This window comes from Haemaphysalis longicornis, unplaced genomic scaffold, assembly GCF_048455015.1.
Source record: "Haemaphysalis longicornis isolate Haplotype H1 unplaced genomic scaffold, Haemaphysalis longicornis Haplotype H1 scaffold_6, whole genome shotgun sequence".
In the NCBI taxonomy this organism is placed as follows: Eukaryota; Metazoa; Arthropoda; class Arachnida; order Ixodida; family Ixodidae; genus Haemaphysalis; species Haemaphysalis longicornis.
Genome location: NW_027526407.1, coordinates 52,615,864 through 52,631,068, shown reverse-complemented (window position 1 = coordinate 52,631,068; position 15,205 = coordinate 52,615,864). Strand labels below are relative to the sequence as shown.

Here is a 15,205-nt window from a genome sequence, read left to right as displayed (position 1 = left end):
GCCGCCCGAATATAAAAATGGAGGGCCTGGCCTGCAGTTTGTGACACTTGCTTCCTCCTAAAGAATATTCTCCCAGAATATTCTAACCTACACAAACAATAGGCCACCACTCATACACACTGCTCTAGACAGGCAATAAGGAAAAGCAACAAAAAGGTTCGTGACGAGTCACTGTCTCTCTTGGTCGCACCGCTCCGATGAATCGTTGAAACGCGCACTCACGGATCTGAGCACGCTCCCACCTGAAGATCGAGTACTTTCGGTCGACTGCACTGCGCAAGTTCACGCGCCACCACATCACGCACACAACTGTTCCAGTTTTCCACGCACCGTGGGCGCTCGCCACTGACGCACTCTAGGTCCACTTACGCGAAAGTACACAAACGAGAAACATTGCACACTTTGTTCTCGCAAAAATCCCCCAAAACAAACGCATCCTCTGCTAAAACACCTTTCACGTGCTTAGGAGACACGCGTGCGCTCCACTACTTACGGAAAGAATGGACGCGCACCACACTCAAAAAGTCACCCTACGCGGAAACTCTATTCGCGTGCTTCGGGGACACAAACAGCCTCACGCTGACAACAACACAAAAAAACCTACAGCATAATAAACATGCAAAATGTGTCACGACTATCCAAACACTCATGCTATAGGTAGCTGACTCCGCATGCTCAGCCAGATTGCACTTTTTGGCAAACGGTTCGCCTGAGAGGTCTCCCGACGGGGCACAAAACGACAATCGCCCAGATTACTCCTGAACCCCACATGCGACGGCGTGGGCAGCATGCCAGACAGCCATGGGCCCCTATCTCTCTCTCTCCCGCGGGCGTCTGAGCTTCGCGAGCGCTGGCCTCCACGTCCCTCGCGCCTAGCGAGCATCGCTCTCTTACGCGCATGTACCAACTAGTAGTCGCACCCACCGGATGCCGGAACACAGTTGATCATAATCAGCCGCCCACCACTTCGACGAAAACTCGGGGCATCACCCGACTCTCCTCCACGACGTTTCTGACCCTTACGGTCACCTATTTTGCCCTGTGGCTCAGACTTTCCACGGCTCGTTAACTGCGCCTGAGTCTTGTTTCTCTCGCTTTCTGGCTTAGACTTTCCACGGCTCGTTAACTGTGCCTCGGTCTGGTTTCGCTCGCCCTCAGGCCCAGACTTACCACGGCTCGTCAACTGCGCCTCAGTCTTGTTTCTCTCGCCCTCTGGCTCAGACTTTCCACGGCTCGTTAACTGCGCCTCGGTCTGGTTTCTCTCGCCCTCTGGCTCAGACTTTCCAAGGCTCGTTAACTGCGCCTCGGTCTGGTTTCTCTCACCCTGTGGCACACACTTTCCACGGCTCGTTAACTGCGCCTCGCTCAGGTTTCTCTTTTCCTTTCTCCTCTGTCTGTTTCACTCCAGCTCTTCCAAACTACTGCACTGGCCAACTAGGTATATCTCCACCCTATGGTTCTCTATCTCTCGTTCAAACCTTTCTCTCTCTCTCTGCCTTTCGGCCTCTACCTTCAGCCTTTCGGCTTCCGCCTCCTCCTTATTCCTTTGCCGTTTTCCATTACGCTCATCTCTACGCCTTGCTATCTCCTGCTGGACGAACTACATCAACTTACTTCCCTCCAGTCCGAAAATTCGTACCTGTTCGATAAACTTGTCATTCTCCGCCATCTCGAGCGCAAGGAGAACACCCACAAAAAAATATCTGCTAGAAGCTCCTTGTGTCGCGACGGCTAGATCAGCTACTGAGGAACCTCAAAGAAGAAACACGCGAGCCAGCGGCTAGCGTTACTACAAGTGAGCCTCTCCGATTCCAGCAATCTCAACACGTGGCCGACCAGTCCTCCCGTGGACGCAACTTATTGTCACAAACCCCTCCCCTGGATAATTGCGTCCGCTTGCAAAATACCAAAGAAGGGCGCGAGCCAACAGTTATTTATATTTTAGCAGGGTGGCCGACCCGTGAGTTTTCACGTGTGCCGAGATTGCTGGGGTGAATAAATTCACAACGGAGATGCTCGACTACGTTTTGAACTATACAGATTTACTGCACAAACAAAAAAGATTACAGGGCACCGCCCGACACAAGAAAAAAAAAGCCTTCACACTGCCATCGGCCTTGTGCGCGCAGGTACTAATCTGCCGTACACTAAGCGCACGCGCGCGCTGGGAGGCTAGAGCACGGCGCTAGCCAGATAGTAACACAACAAAGGAAAATCAAATACACAAGGTGGCCACTATGACGACACTCGATCCGCCGTGGCCTACGCCTTAACTTCCGACCTCGCACTTATAACTCAGACAGCTGTACGCGACACGCGAAACACTCTAGAGGCAAACACTTGTTTAAACCTCGACAATGGAACTACAAAAAAGTACTAACAAGTACGCAAAACGCAAAACATCCTAAGGGACAAACATCGTTAACCCCCGACAACAGCACTTACTATAAACAAATCTAGCAGCTCTTCAAGCTGTACACGACAGACGGTTATGGAACCCTCGATCTTTCCGGTGAAACAAAAGGTTACTCAGCCTTTAGTGTTCCTTTTGTACCCTGAGGTCAGCCACCACTTGATTTTGCACTTCGTTGTAGCTTGTTCCGGCAGCCATTCTGTGTGGGTTGTTCGTAGTAGGGTGCGTAACTGTTCATTGCATACAATGCCATCTCGGCCTAGTGTGACATCACTTGTTAAGCAAGAAAGGGGCGATGACTCAGGATATCCGTGTATTTGGTGCAGACTTGTTGGAGTATCTTTGTCTGAGCTTGTGTGCCATGCGGGCGTATCGGGAAGCTGTGGGAGTTCTTTTTTTCTTTTGGAATAGTCGTCCAATTTAAGTGCTATCGGGACAGTTGGTGTCTGTTTCAGTATAGGGTGAGCAACAGCCAGGGCTTCAGTTTCTCGGGAGTGATGATTAGCTTTTTTTTTACCTGCCATCCCTTCTTGCCCAGGTACACACTGCTGTGGTAATGTCTAGTTTATCCGTGTATTTATGGCCGCTGCTTCTGTGAGTTGAGGCTGTTACTTGCTTAGTAGTAGTAGTAGTAAACTTTATTTGGTGAAAAGGGGGGAGGGAAAAGGGGGAGCTTAAGAGTTCGGGACAGTCAATTCTTTTGTCTGCATATACGTGTGTGTGTTTGATGGGGCTGCGTGCGTGCGCATTGGCCGAAGAGATTGCTGAGGGTTCAACCTAGCCGGGTTCCATAGAGGGACGCATTGCTTTTACCACAATTATGTCTTGAGGTCACCATCCGCTTTGCTTGCTGATGTATCCGTAAATGAGCAGTGCGCGTGTGTGTATACGTGCATGTTGAATCGGTAATCATTTCCGGCTTGTCTAGCTGGACATGAGGCTCGAATGCTTCGTTTGACTTTGCTTCATTGGAAATGCATTGGCAATGCTTCGTGTAGGTGCAACATTCACAAAGTTGGCTGTGTGTGGCTAAAACATTCCATGTTCATGATTCGCTACTTGGTTTTGTACACAAAATTGCGGGGTTGTTGCTTAGAGTCGGAGGTTCTGGTTATACCTAACAAGGGCAACCGTTTTTGCAGGGTACTGGGTGTCACTTTTACAAGAAGCCTCTTTGCGCTGGTGTTGATCGTTATCTCTAGCGTACTCCTCGTTCATTCCTCATCAAAGCGTTATCTATATTTCGCAGTGTTCGGGCGAAAGTGCTGCAATGTAGTACCTTATTTTAGATATCATGAGCGCATCCCCCTGTCGGAGAAGGGTGTGTTACTCGAGATCATATCGCGTGTTTGTGACTGCCCATAACATGTTAAGAAATTTTTCTCCTTGCGGAGGCATGTGCTACGTGGTCACATGACCTCACGTTCCCCTTGAAGTGTAGCGCCCAGGTAGTTGATTATAAACACTCTTCAAGGGAATTCAACGTTTCCGTTTTCGATGATAACAGATGAAGGCTTCCATAATGGCTAAGACGTTATCCTAACCAAGAAGATGCAAGAAATATTCAATACTTTCTCACTTCGCGTCTACAGGGACGTAATCTGGACCAGCAATAAAAACGTCATTATCGGTGTGTTGTCTACACGTAAGCATTCCAGTGGCATCAGAACAATTTGCCAGTCACGTGTCTTGGCGGTCGCTTTGGTCGGTAGTTCACAATCGCACAAAAACGATTTTGTGACGTCACAAAAAATGCCAAAAAGTGCAGATGAGTCTCTGGGGCTTCATCTGTTTTTCTAAACGTCTCTATTATTTGTTTGAAATTTCGATAGAATTGTATTATTATTATTTTCGCGACAAAGCACTCTTTTTACCCAACCGAACTTGTATTTTGTCTTTATGGCCCCTCGAGGTGTTCAGTTTATTCCGAAGAGTTAAGGGGATTTCAGAGCACCACACTTGGGCAAATATAGCTGCTTCCTAGCCATTCTAAACTGGCGAAGGGTGCTTATTTTGTGCAGTGATAACGTGTTTCTAGTGCGCACGTGTTGACTGTGTGCTTTGTGTTTGCGTGTTGACCTGATAAACTGATAAACTTGAACTGATGATATCAGTTCAAGTTTATTTTGCATCGTTTTCTATCCCATTGGTGTGCCCATGTCCTCTTAAGCTAGTAATCATGTTCTACTATTCTACACACTAATTTCGCCAGTTTGTATCCGCGAACCACGTCTTTCGGTAGCTGGCTGCCCTCAACGCTGCGGACATCTGAAACGGGAATTCCTGTGGATCAGAATGCATGTGGCCCCTTTGTTCTGCCAGGCTGGTATAAAAACCGTCATCTCTTACATGTTGAACTTCCACTGATTCAATATGCTTCGGCTGGCTGCCGTTCCTCTACCCTGCAAAGGCTAATTTGTTAATGAATGACATAATGGCCGGCAAACCTCATGCGGGTTCTGATGGCTAACTTCAAGAACACGAGGGCTTGCCAGGTTACATTTAAATCATCAAAAAAACGAGCGCAGTCCCGCACACCCACACACGTATGTGTGTGTGCGGGCATGCGTGCGTCCGTGCGTGCGTGTGACACGGACAATCGTTGCTATTTGAAAATGTGATTGCCCTGATTAGGTGACTTGTCAATTTCGTTTTGAAATGGAACTAAGGGCACCATGGGAAAAAACAAATTTTCAGACAGTTTCAGCAGTCCGGTATTCACGCAGCTGTCAAAGTGACTGCAGTGAAATGATACTTGGGTAACGCGGATGTTTTCCGTCATCGATGAGTAAAGGCATGGTTGAGAAAAAACTTGTGAAGTGGACACCATAATACACATACACAGCGCTCATCTCCTTCTTTGGAGTTTCTATATCTCTGTGGGGCCTCATTTTTACAACGTTCCATTTATTTGAATCTTAATACTCAGCTTTGCAATATGCTATTCAAAAGTAAATAAAACACCATCTGTGCAACATTATGAAGACAGAACACGTTTATTCATTTTCAAACATGTACGCAAGCATGAATACCAATATATACACACGAGCACTGATTTTAAGCATCTTGCAAAAAATATGCATACAATTTTTATGGCGAGCATGCAATCACGTAGCGCTCAGCCCGATGAGTAAAATCAATGCACAATGACATGCGAGACCTTAATAAGTGGCTTAGACGGATTTTAATTAAGGCATTCCAAATTGTTGATCTTGTACATCGCAAAAACACCAGCATGAAGTACAATTTGGTAGAAGGTAAAGCCACGAATTCTGGCTCTCGACTGAATTTTTATGAAAACATATATACGGAGTATCCGCGCACGTGTTAACGCAGAATACAGTTCCAAAAAAATCACAAGTAAACAGAAACTATGGATATCAAGTAGTGCACGTCGCGCACACTGGAACAAAAATAGGCGCAGCTGCAAGGCTGGAAAAACAGAAGACTGGGGTCCCCTTCCCCTTCGTCACCGATCCGGATTTTACATCTCACATAGATTTCTGAATTCGACACTGAAAGTTCTCCATAATTTTCTGGCCCGGATTGTTATGTCCGCAGGCTTTCGCATCCCCGCAAAGGTGGATGGTGTTAGCACACGCTAGAGCCCACGGCAAACGGCTTCGCGAGCTCGGCGTCTGTAGCGCGAACTCGGCGTATGCGCCCCCCAGTTCACGCCCGAACGCGCGTGAACTATAGCGAGTAGAAGAGCACGCGAGATCAAGCGACGAACGCTGGCCAGAGTTTTCTCGAAGGTCAAACTGCCGAAGCCGGGCGCTCCTCACAAGGCACACGCTCACGTGAGCTCGGTATGCTTTACTAGTATATTTGGCGAGCTGCTCACGTTGCGCAAGCGCAGACGCAAGCATTGCCGACGCATGGTGGTCTTACTGCTGTCCACACTGCGCTAAACAATGGGCCAACAGTTGCTAGGCGCAGGTTGCCCCTCACCCCGCCCTGTGTCACCGCAGCTGTCCGGATAGGTACACGCATATGAGTACACGGACAGATGCAAGTGGTGCTACATTGCAGCAGCCGCACTACAACATCTGGTATGCCAATGCCCCAGACAAACCACAGGCCTTTTAACAAGCAATACATATAAGAACTAGTGAGCAGTGGGAGGCCGCATTGCTCAGCACTCTTCCCTAGATACAAGCTGCTGTCATACAACTGGCAAAGGACGCCGCCAGGGACCAAGGATTCTTGACCGCCGTCTGAAGGGACGAAGATACCCGACATTTTCGCATGGTGGATTCGTCTTAAAAGGGATGACAATAAATTCTGCTCTCTCTCTCTCTCTATCAAATATATATATATATATATCTCTCGTGCGTTTAACGAAGCGCACAATCACGTATCACGTGCGTTGCGTATTTTTTTCTTGGCATTTTTTTCTAGTAACGCTGGAGTGCGGGACTAAATGCTTAAACACCTTTTCTCTTCAAATACTTTCGCTTCAATGGTGTACCCCGACGCCGTAACTGGTACGTACCTGGAAAAATCGAGGAAATGCAATTCTTGCCATTTTTTACGATATGATAAGCCTCAATAGTTTCTCTAGTCAGCTTATCTATGTGCTTAGCGAGGATTTTAGTGTTCGCAAATTGCGGCTCACAATCATCCCAAATGTAATCCTTCCGGCAAGAGTGCAGTCTCAGTTTATTTTCCTGCTTGTGTTGTCTCAACCTCTCGTTTACACATCGCCCTGTCTGACCAATGTACGAGCGACCGCAGAGTAAGGGCACTTCGTACACGACTCCCGCCGCGCACGGAATGAACTTCTCCTCGTGATCCACACCGCACGTGCCCGCTTCACCTGCAGCTGACGTGACGGCAACTTTCGCTTCACTGTCAGACTTGCCCGACTCTTCCTTCACACGCTCAATCAGAGACGTCTGAGCTTGGAAAAGCTTGAACGCTTCGGCACACTGCTTTTCAGTGTTTTGCTGCAGTACAAAGCGAACAGCGCGGTTAAGACACACACTGTTCCCCATTAGTGTGAAGTGGATTTGTGTCTGGTCAGCGTCCTCGTGGACATTGTTTATGGCGAAGGAGGTAATAAACGTATTCTGAGCCACTCCCTCAGAGAGAATTGCAATGCATTCAGGGCTCACTGGAGTACGCATCACTGAGATGTCGATGTCATTCAGAGATCTACTTTTTACAATGACATCCCTTAAACGTTCTGCATCATGAAGTCTGATATTACGGCATTCAATTCCTAGACAAGTCACGGTCGTGTTGTACTGCAGACCTTGCGCTACTTTCGACGCAATACCGGAACACTCACAATCCTCAATCAGTTTCACGATTTTCAGGGATACATTTTCTCTGAGCGCATCAGACAGGGCTTTCGCGTATTCGGACTTTCCTTTCGAAAGGCGAACTGTCAGGCTGCGGACCAGGAAACTTGAAGCCAGTGCCGTGCACACAGACGCGAAACTTTCCTCGGTCAGCTTCGCAGTATCGAGTTCCAAATCGATGGGTTGGAAACGCAGAGAAGAAGCGAGGCCCGAAGCGTCGTAGTCACTCCACTCAAGATGCACGCGTCCGTACAAGTTCTCCTCACGCAGTTTTGTGGCCAGCATCTGCCTAGTATCTTTCAGAGTCGCCCAGTACCTGTTCAGGTAAAATGGGTGGTTCTCGGTCACTGGTCTGAAAAAGAAAATGCATTCCTGTTAGCACAATGTTCACTAGAATGGAACTGCTGTACGTTTTTACACGAAAAGATTAACATTAAACTGTTTTAATTAGACCGTTTTCTGCCTTTGACTGCGTATAATATTGATTCAACTTCAACCATACGTCAGCCTTGTGTAGGTAACCAGTGGCTCACTAGTAATTTGGGATCACGTGACTCCTTGGGTACCCATGGGTAGGTAGGTCATTAACTGGTCAACACTCAGGGTAGCGATCCAGCAGGCAAACCTGCACGATTTCCCGCTGAAATTAGGGACATATATAGATATCATCCCCAGCTTTGTCTCTCAAAGCCCCGCCCTTTTGGGAACCCACTAAACTGGCGCAGGAAAACGGTGTTTCGTATTCTGCAAGAAGTCGACCTTGACCGGAACAAAACACCCTAAAAATACTTTTCGGTATCCGAAATTCTTCCCGCAGTTCACTGCCGAAATTCTTTCTCCATACACATTTCCATGGGATAGTTTCATTGCGCTGGAGCGTGGTCGATCTTCATTCTAAGCTTAAAATCTGCGAACAAATCAAGCTTTCACCTCCACCATTAACCGTGCGGAAATATTTTGCATTGCGCTGAATAACTGCAGAGTCATTACTACTGAAAGAACTGGGATGAGTGGAAAAGCTGCACCTCAAAACAAAATTTTCTCTCTTCCCTAACCCAAAGAAGACTACCGTCATTAAAAATATAACAGGAATTATCGCAGATGGTTTATTCTTTGCGTCACAGTTTGTGACATTGAAAAACTTTATGCTACTTTGACACAGCTCATTTAAATGTCACACAACGCAGAAAATAACGTCCACAAAAAAGTCATAAGGCGCTGTTGCAAGTCGATGGGTCGGACGCGCAGCGAAGCGTCTTGTCACTCCACTCCCGTTGCACGCGTCCGTACAGGTTCTCCTCGTGCAGTTTTGTGGCCAGCGTCTACCTGGTATCTTTCAGAGTCGCCCAGTACCTGTTCAGGTCGAGTGGGTTGTTCTGGTGCGCCGGTCATTTCCTGTTCTACGCGGCGAAGTAACAAAGCAGTGGGGGATATTCTAGCTACTTCCTGGTATCCAAGCCAAGATGACAACATTTAACGCAAGTATGTTAATCATGACAGGCCGATTCTAGGCTAACGCACCAACCTATTCTTCTACTAGTGCATTTATTTATAAAAGTACGAGCCCGAATGGCTCCGCAGCAAGCACTTGCCGATATTTCGTTAGACAGCGCGAGCATGTTTTCCTCGAGGTTTACATTATACATGGCCACCAATCTATTACTATGCATGAAACAACGTTTTTTTAATATGGACACGATCTATCACGAAATACGCGTAATGGTGAGGGGGCCTGCGGCAACCCCACCGGAAGTCTTCGCCCATCTGCTCCATTACCTGGAGACAACCTGCCTCACGCAGCGGCTGTAGCCCGGAGTGCAGTGACTGACTGATTTGCCCGTACTGACAGCTTTCGAGGACTGACAGCTCTCTTTATACCTTTATCTCTCTCTCTCTCTGCTTTATCCTACCACTCCCCCTCTACTCCTCTTCCCCTGCACTGGGTTGTATGCAGGTGAGCTCCCTGCCGAGCTCAAATATCCCGAGAGCATTTCCTTTCTTTTTCTGTCGCAAACTACAACCACCAAGTACATGCTGAACATGTACTTGGCTGGGCACATGCTGAGCGAAATGGGCAAACCCATATGAGAGCTTTCTTACCTGTTTATTGGCGGTGGCTCCAAACAGCCAAATTTCACTGAGCACATGTTTGTTGTCAGTGCGTCGCATAAAGTCAGGACTGACTGAAAATCCACATAGCAGTCGGAAATGTCCAGGCACTCTAGCGTCTTGTTTTTCGATAGTCCATTGGCAATCAGTTTTCCAAAGGCGAAGTAGATGATGGCATCCCGAATAGTTAGTGAACGAATGCTTTTGTTTTTTGAGATCAGTGAATTCAGCAGCAACTGATTCGAGTTCTGTAATCCGCCGTGGATTGTCAGGCGTTCCAAAGTGCTGTGGTTTTGAAGAGCCCTCAGGAGGACGTTGATAACACCTTCATCGCAGTCTTTACACGACAATTCCAGTTCGGTTAGTGTTCTGTTTTCGCTCATGAAGTGGCAGAACGCAAACAGTGCTTTCTCCTTAGGCGGGAGCCAAAATATCCTCAATGTCCTATTCGATCTCAAGAAGTCTTCAAGGCTTCGTAGCCCGTTTGTTCCTAATTCTTCACGATAAACTAATTCCATCAAATTTCGGCATTTTGCGATACCTTCCATGAGCACATCAGAGTCATGTGCATCTTCTTCAATGTTTAGGCATCTCGCGGTGGCGTCCATGAGTGCAGCAATGCCACCGCCACCGTAGTCACTGCACATGAAGCCCTCCACATAAACTTTACTGACGGATTCCCCATTGGCTGCCAACAGCTCAGCTAACTTTTTAACCGAGGTAGGGCTGGCATGGATATCTAGCAGCGTAAGGCTTTCGAGGTTTTCTATGGGGCCGATGGCGTCGAGAAGAGAAGCCCAGTTTTCGGGGGCGTGGCCTTCAATGGAGATGTGACGCAGACTGGACTTCAACTCGGCAACAGGTTCGGGCACAGTTACGTTTCCAAATGACCCGCTTTGACGTTGCTGCATCGACACTTGGTCCTGATTGTTCAGCCGACCAATTTGGAGTGTTTCGATACAACGATGCTTCTTCAGTAACCACACAGTAATAGCGGCTGTGTCTTCAAGCTGCTGCAGGTCAGTTGCAGGCACCGTCACATCAATAGTCAGGCACATCTTTCCGAGTGACGATTCGGAGAGGCGGATGGCGAAATTAGTGAGAGCAACATTCCACTTTACAAGCTCGTCGCATATCCAGCAGCTGTCCGATGAAGCGGAGCACTCTGGCTGCTCTTTGAGGTTTGGCCATTCCTCCTTCCACCATTCTTCAACCGTGGTCATCTGTGCAGGTGCTTTAAAAAAATGTGAAAAAATGTTGTGGAAGTTTAGTCAGAATAAGCACGCGGGTTTGGGGACCAGGTTTTCACTCATAAACATTGGTCCATTGATTGATTGATTGATTGATTGATTGATTGATTGATTGATTGATTGATTGATTGATTGATTGATTTATTGATTGATTGATAGTGGCATCCTCATTGAAACGGGGAGATAACGTGTCATCTTACCCAGAAAAACTATCTCTGTTTTGTAGTTTCGTTTAATTCTCGCGGTGCCCGATGGCAAGTACAAAATACTTTCTTTTCTGATACCGAATGGTCGCTGTCCTAGGCATTATTCCCCTGTCTTCTTTTCGTCCAACATTATTCTAATCTTCTTTTAGTCTTTCGACATCCTTGAAATTGCCTTCCTCTGTTTTACCCTTAAATCCTACGGCTGGCTTCTTGAAGCCGAATATTTCCCTCATGTAGATTTGGACACACACGCTCACATTCTATACTATGTGCAGCACATTTTCAGTTTCTATTCCGCAAACCACGCATACCCATCATTTTCTGTATGCTTCCCAACAAAACTCTTAGTTCTCAAGAAACCTCTCTAGCCTTAAAAAGCAAAGCACTGCCCTTGGATTTACCGCAGAAATTTTCCTTTGTGATATCCAATTTCTCTGCCATGTACATTTCTAACGACGTTTTAGCTTCCATTTTTTCGTTCCATTTATTCGTTTCTACCTGCCTTGCTTTTTTTCCGGTTACCTTGGCTGATTTTGAACCTCCGCTGTTCTTTCTGTATTTCATAATTAGCCGTCTAGTCTTTCTTAACCACTGCGTGTCCGCCAACAAAAATGGCAGCATAATCCCATGCCATCATCCCTCGCCATCATCCATTCCGTATATGATGGCGAGAGTGCGGTGCTTGGGAACTCGAAATGACATCCAAGTTGCGCCCTGAGTGACACCCGATTTTCGCCCCGAGCGTTATTCAGTTTGAGCAGTGAGTTGCACTTTGATTATTCCTTAAATGAAACCAATTCACGGCTCCAGTCGAATTTCGCCTGATTTTTGCCTGATGGTGGTGTGCGCACGGATGGAGGCGAACGGAGATTGGGAGGTCCTAACGCACTCTGCACCATTACAGGCGAGGGGAGTAAGCCGTTTTACTCTCGGGTACTAACTGATGGTCGTAGCCCAATGGGTGAGACGACTGACAGTAACTCTGTCTGGTCTACCGGTGCCTCTGTGATTTTTTACGATTTTAATTGCTATGCCCACGGACGCGGACGGACATTGTGCGGCCCTAAGGTATACTCCGCACCTAAAACTTTAGCTGTTCACCTACGTTTATCCATTGCTCTCATCCTCCTCTCAAGGGATATTTTACTCTAAGCTTCTCAAAGTTCAAACGACGCCCAGTCTATATCTCCCTGTACTTCTTTGTTAGTTGTTTTACCATGTGCTCCTTAGGGCACACGACCTACCGTACTTGCCGTTCTTCTGCTGACAACCGATCACCGAGGATAACCTGACGGATAACCTGAAACTATACTTCGGCTGATCACCTTATCAACACTGGTTGCCAAATACTGTGCTGCCGGTCGCTTGCCGTCATTCTGCTTAAGACCGCTGGCCGTACAAAAAATGTACGCTCTGCGGCCGTATGTCGGCCGATCTCCTTTATAACACCCGTGACCCGAAGAACAACATTATTCTTCCGTCGGACGCTTGCTGTTCACCATATGCGAAAAGCAAATGCACGGGGGCCGCACTTCGGCCGTTCTCTTTCCGAACCGCAGCTGCCACCAGAATACGAATCCTCTGTAGCCGGTCGTTTGCCGTGATTCGGCTGAACACCGCTTCCTGAAGAAAAAGCGCGTGTCCTGGGGCCGTACGTCGGACGTTCTTTTTCTGAACATCGGTCTCCGAAAGTACACTGACTATCTGGAAACCGGTTGTGCCGTTGCGTGTATGGACGCGGGCGGCCGGAGAAATACCGAAGTGCTGGTGGCCGAATGTTGGCTGCTCAACGTACAATCAGTGGCTGCGAGTATATTGGTGCTGGCCGGACATGCCAGGGAGCGGCCATAGACTGGCCGAAAACCGGACACACTTTCTGTGATGCCCAGAATAGGGATAACCACACAAGAGCACCGGGAAAACAATGGGCCGCAAAAGAACTGCAGCGGAAAAAACTAGCTTAGCGTCAAAGCACCTAGTTATAAGGTTACATCTGTGGGCGCGATTATGTTTCTCCTGCTTCAATTCAGATGGAAAGTACTTTACAGACTTCGTAGAAAATTTGCTACTTGAGGAAAATAAATTTTTACGCCGATCCAGCGTGGGCTAAATGGACATCTATTCGTTGGAAAACTTGGGCGAGTTATGACGCCGATCATCAATATATTCTCATCATCATCCAGCCCAAAACTTGAGTGACAGAGAAGGAGATTGATACAAAAACGGCAGAAATGCCCCGCTGTCATTTGACAGAATTTGTATTCACGAACTGTGGCAGCTTTTAATTGTAACATGCGTAAGATACTATGGTGGGACAGCGTTCATAAATATTAGCGTTCATCTTGGTGTTCACCACGCTCACAGCACCCGGACGAAGACAAAGAGCGAGACGACACGGCGCTAACTCGCAAATATTTGTGTAATGAAAAGACGCAAGGATATACTAACTACTCCACTCGGAATGCGTTCATTTCGCCAAGACAAACATCATGAAAGCAGTTTTCAAAGGGAATGTCGACAATGTGAAGCACACTTGGCAAGCATAGGGGAGGGCGTTGAAGAAGCCAGAACTAGCGTTGAAAACTTAATTCTTATTCAGGTCCATCAAAAAGGAACAATGGGCTAGCTTGACCCCCACACAAAAAGTTAGACGAGCACTTCCGAAACTATGTGCTTTCGACGAGATCCCCTCCTTTCAAACAACAGTTCCGCCGCTCAGGACATGGATCTGTGCCCGACAAAACTCCAGCTCCGTCGTGTTACAGGCCTAACTGCGAAACTACAATTATAACTTGAGAAAAAAAACAACGCGGACTCATACCATGAGCAGGAACAAGAATTACATAACTGCCGGACATTCAAAGAGAAAAACGCGGCAGGCGGACATATTTAAGCCCAATCACTTCAGGCCCAAGGACCCTACAAAAAACTCTCAGCAGCCACGCCGATCTTTGGTCCTTCTCATTTACAATGGCGGTCAGGATTCGGCACATTCACTACTGGATTGTTCTCTCCCCAGACATTAGGTCACACAGAACGATTCGAGGCAGGCACACTGACCTCAGTTCGCCTGTTCTGCCGAGTTCCCGCGTGGAACTTCGCGCACGATTGTGCACACTTGGAATGTCTGCTGCTCTTCTGGTCGGGACGTGTCGTTTTATTGCTTTTTTGCGAGAGCGAATTGAGACACTCCATTTCCGAATCCCCGCGCCCGTCATCTTCTCTTCAAGCGACGACTTCCGCTTGAAGCAACGTCCGTCCGCGCGGCGGGTAACGCGCCCTGGAGCTCCGGTATATCTGTAAGTCAGGCCTGACGCATGCAGATTATGCTCACACCCATTGTGGGGCGGCGTCAAAACAGCCTGCGACAAAACGTCATGCCACGGAAAAGCACTGACGTAACAGCGCAACGTCAAAGTTTCACGCGGCAAAACAGCACGCGACAGAAGAGCACGGTGTCAAAAGCGCACGCGACAGAAGAACGCATCGACAAAACAGCACAGTGTCAATGCAGCACAGCGACAGAACGGCAAAGCAGTTACAGCAGTTCATTTTATTGTTGTTATTGACGGGGCTGCCCAACATTTCTACACGTGGCACAAACGCTGACTGCGCGTGGCCAGCTTTCTGAGTCGTCCACTATTTTTGTTAACCCGGGCTGAAATTTTTAACAGTATTTTAATTAAATTGAAAAACCTTTATTTCTCGTCTTGGCGAGACGAGTCCGTGACTAAAGGTGCAAACGGCCTCACGAAGGTACTCAGCTCCCAACACATTGGGTCAGTAGCATTGGAATGTCAGCAGGTAATTAACAGAACTTATAACTTAGTACATCTGTCTGTGTATACAATCGAACAGAGCAATCGCTACCACAAATAGGGAAATAAGGAAAAAGATAAAGCACTTTATAGCGCCGAAGTT

General features: G+C 47.5%; 1 long non-coding RNA gene across 1 annotated transcript; it reads right to left on the bottom strand.

Moving 5' to 3' along the window:
* Positions 1 to 5,412: 5,412 nt before the first annotated feature.
* LOC144142670 (uncharacterized) lies at positions 5,413 to 14,512 on the bottom strand. Its single transcript, XR_013317025.1, has 3 exons — positions 14,345 to 14,512; positions 9,820 to 11,062; positions 5,413 to 8,071 (listed from the first exon to the last, which is right to left on the bottom strand). It is a non-coding gene; the product is annotated as an uncharacterized LOC144142670 (long non-coding RNA).
* Positions 14,513 to 15,205: the final 693 nt, after the last annotated feature.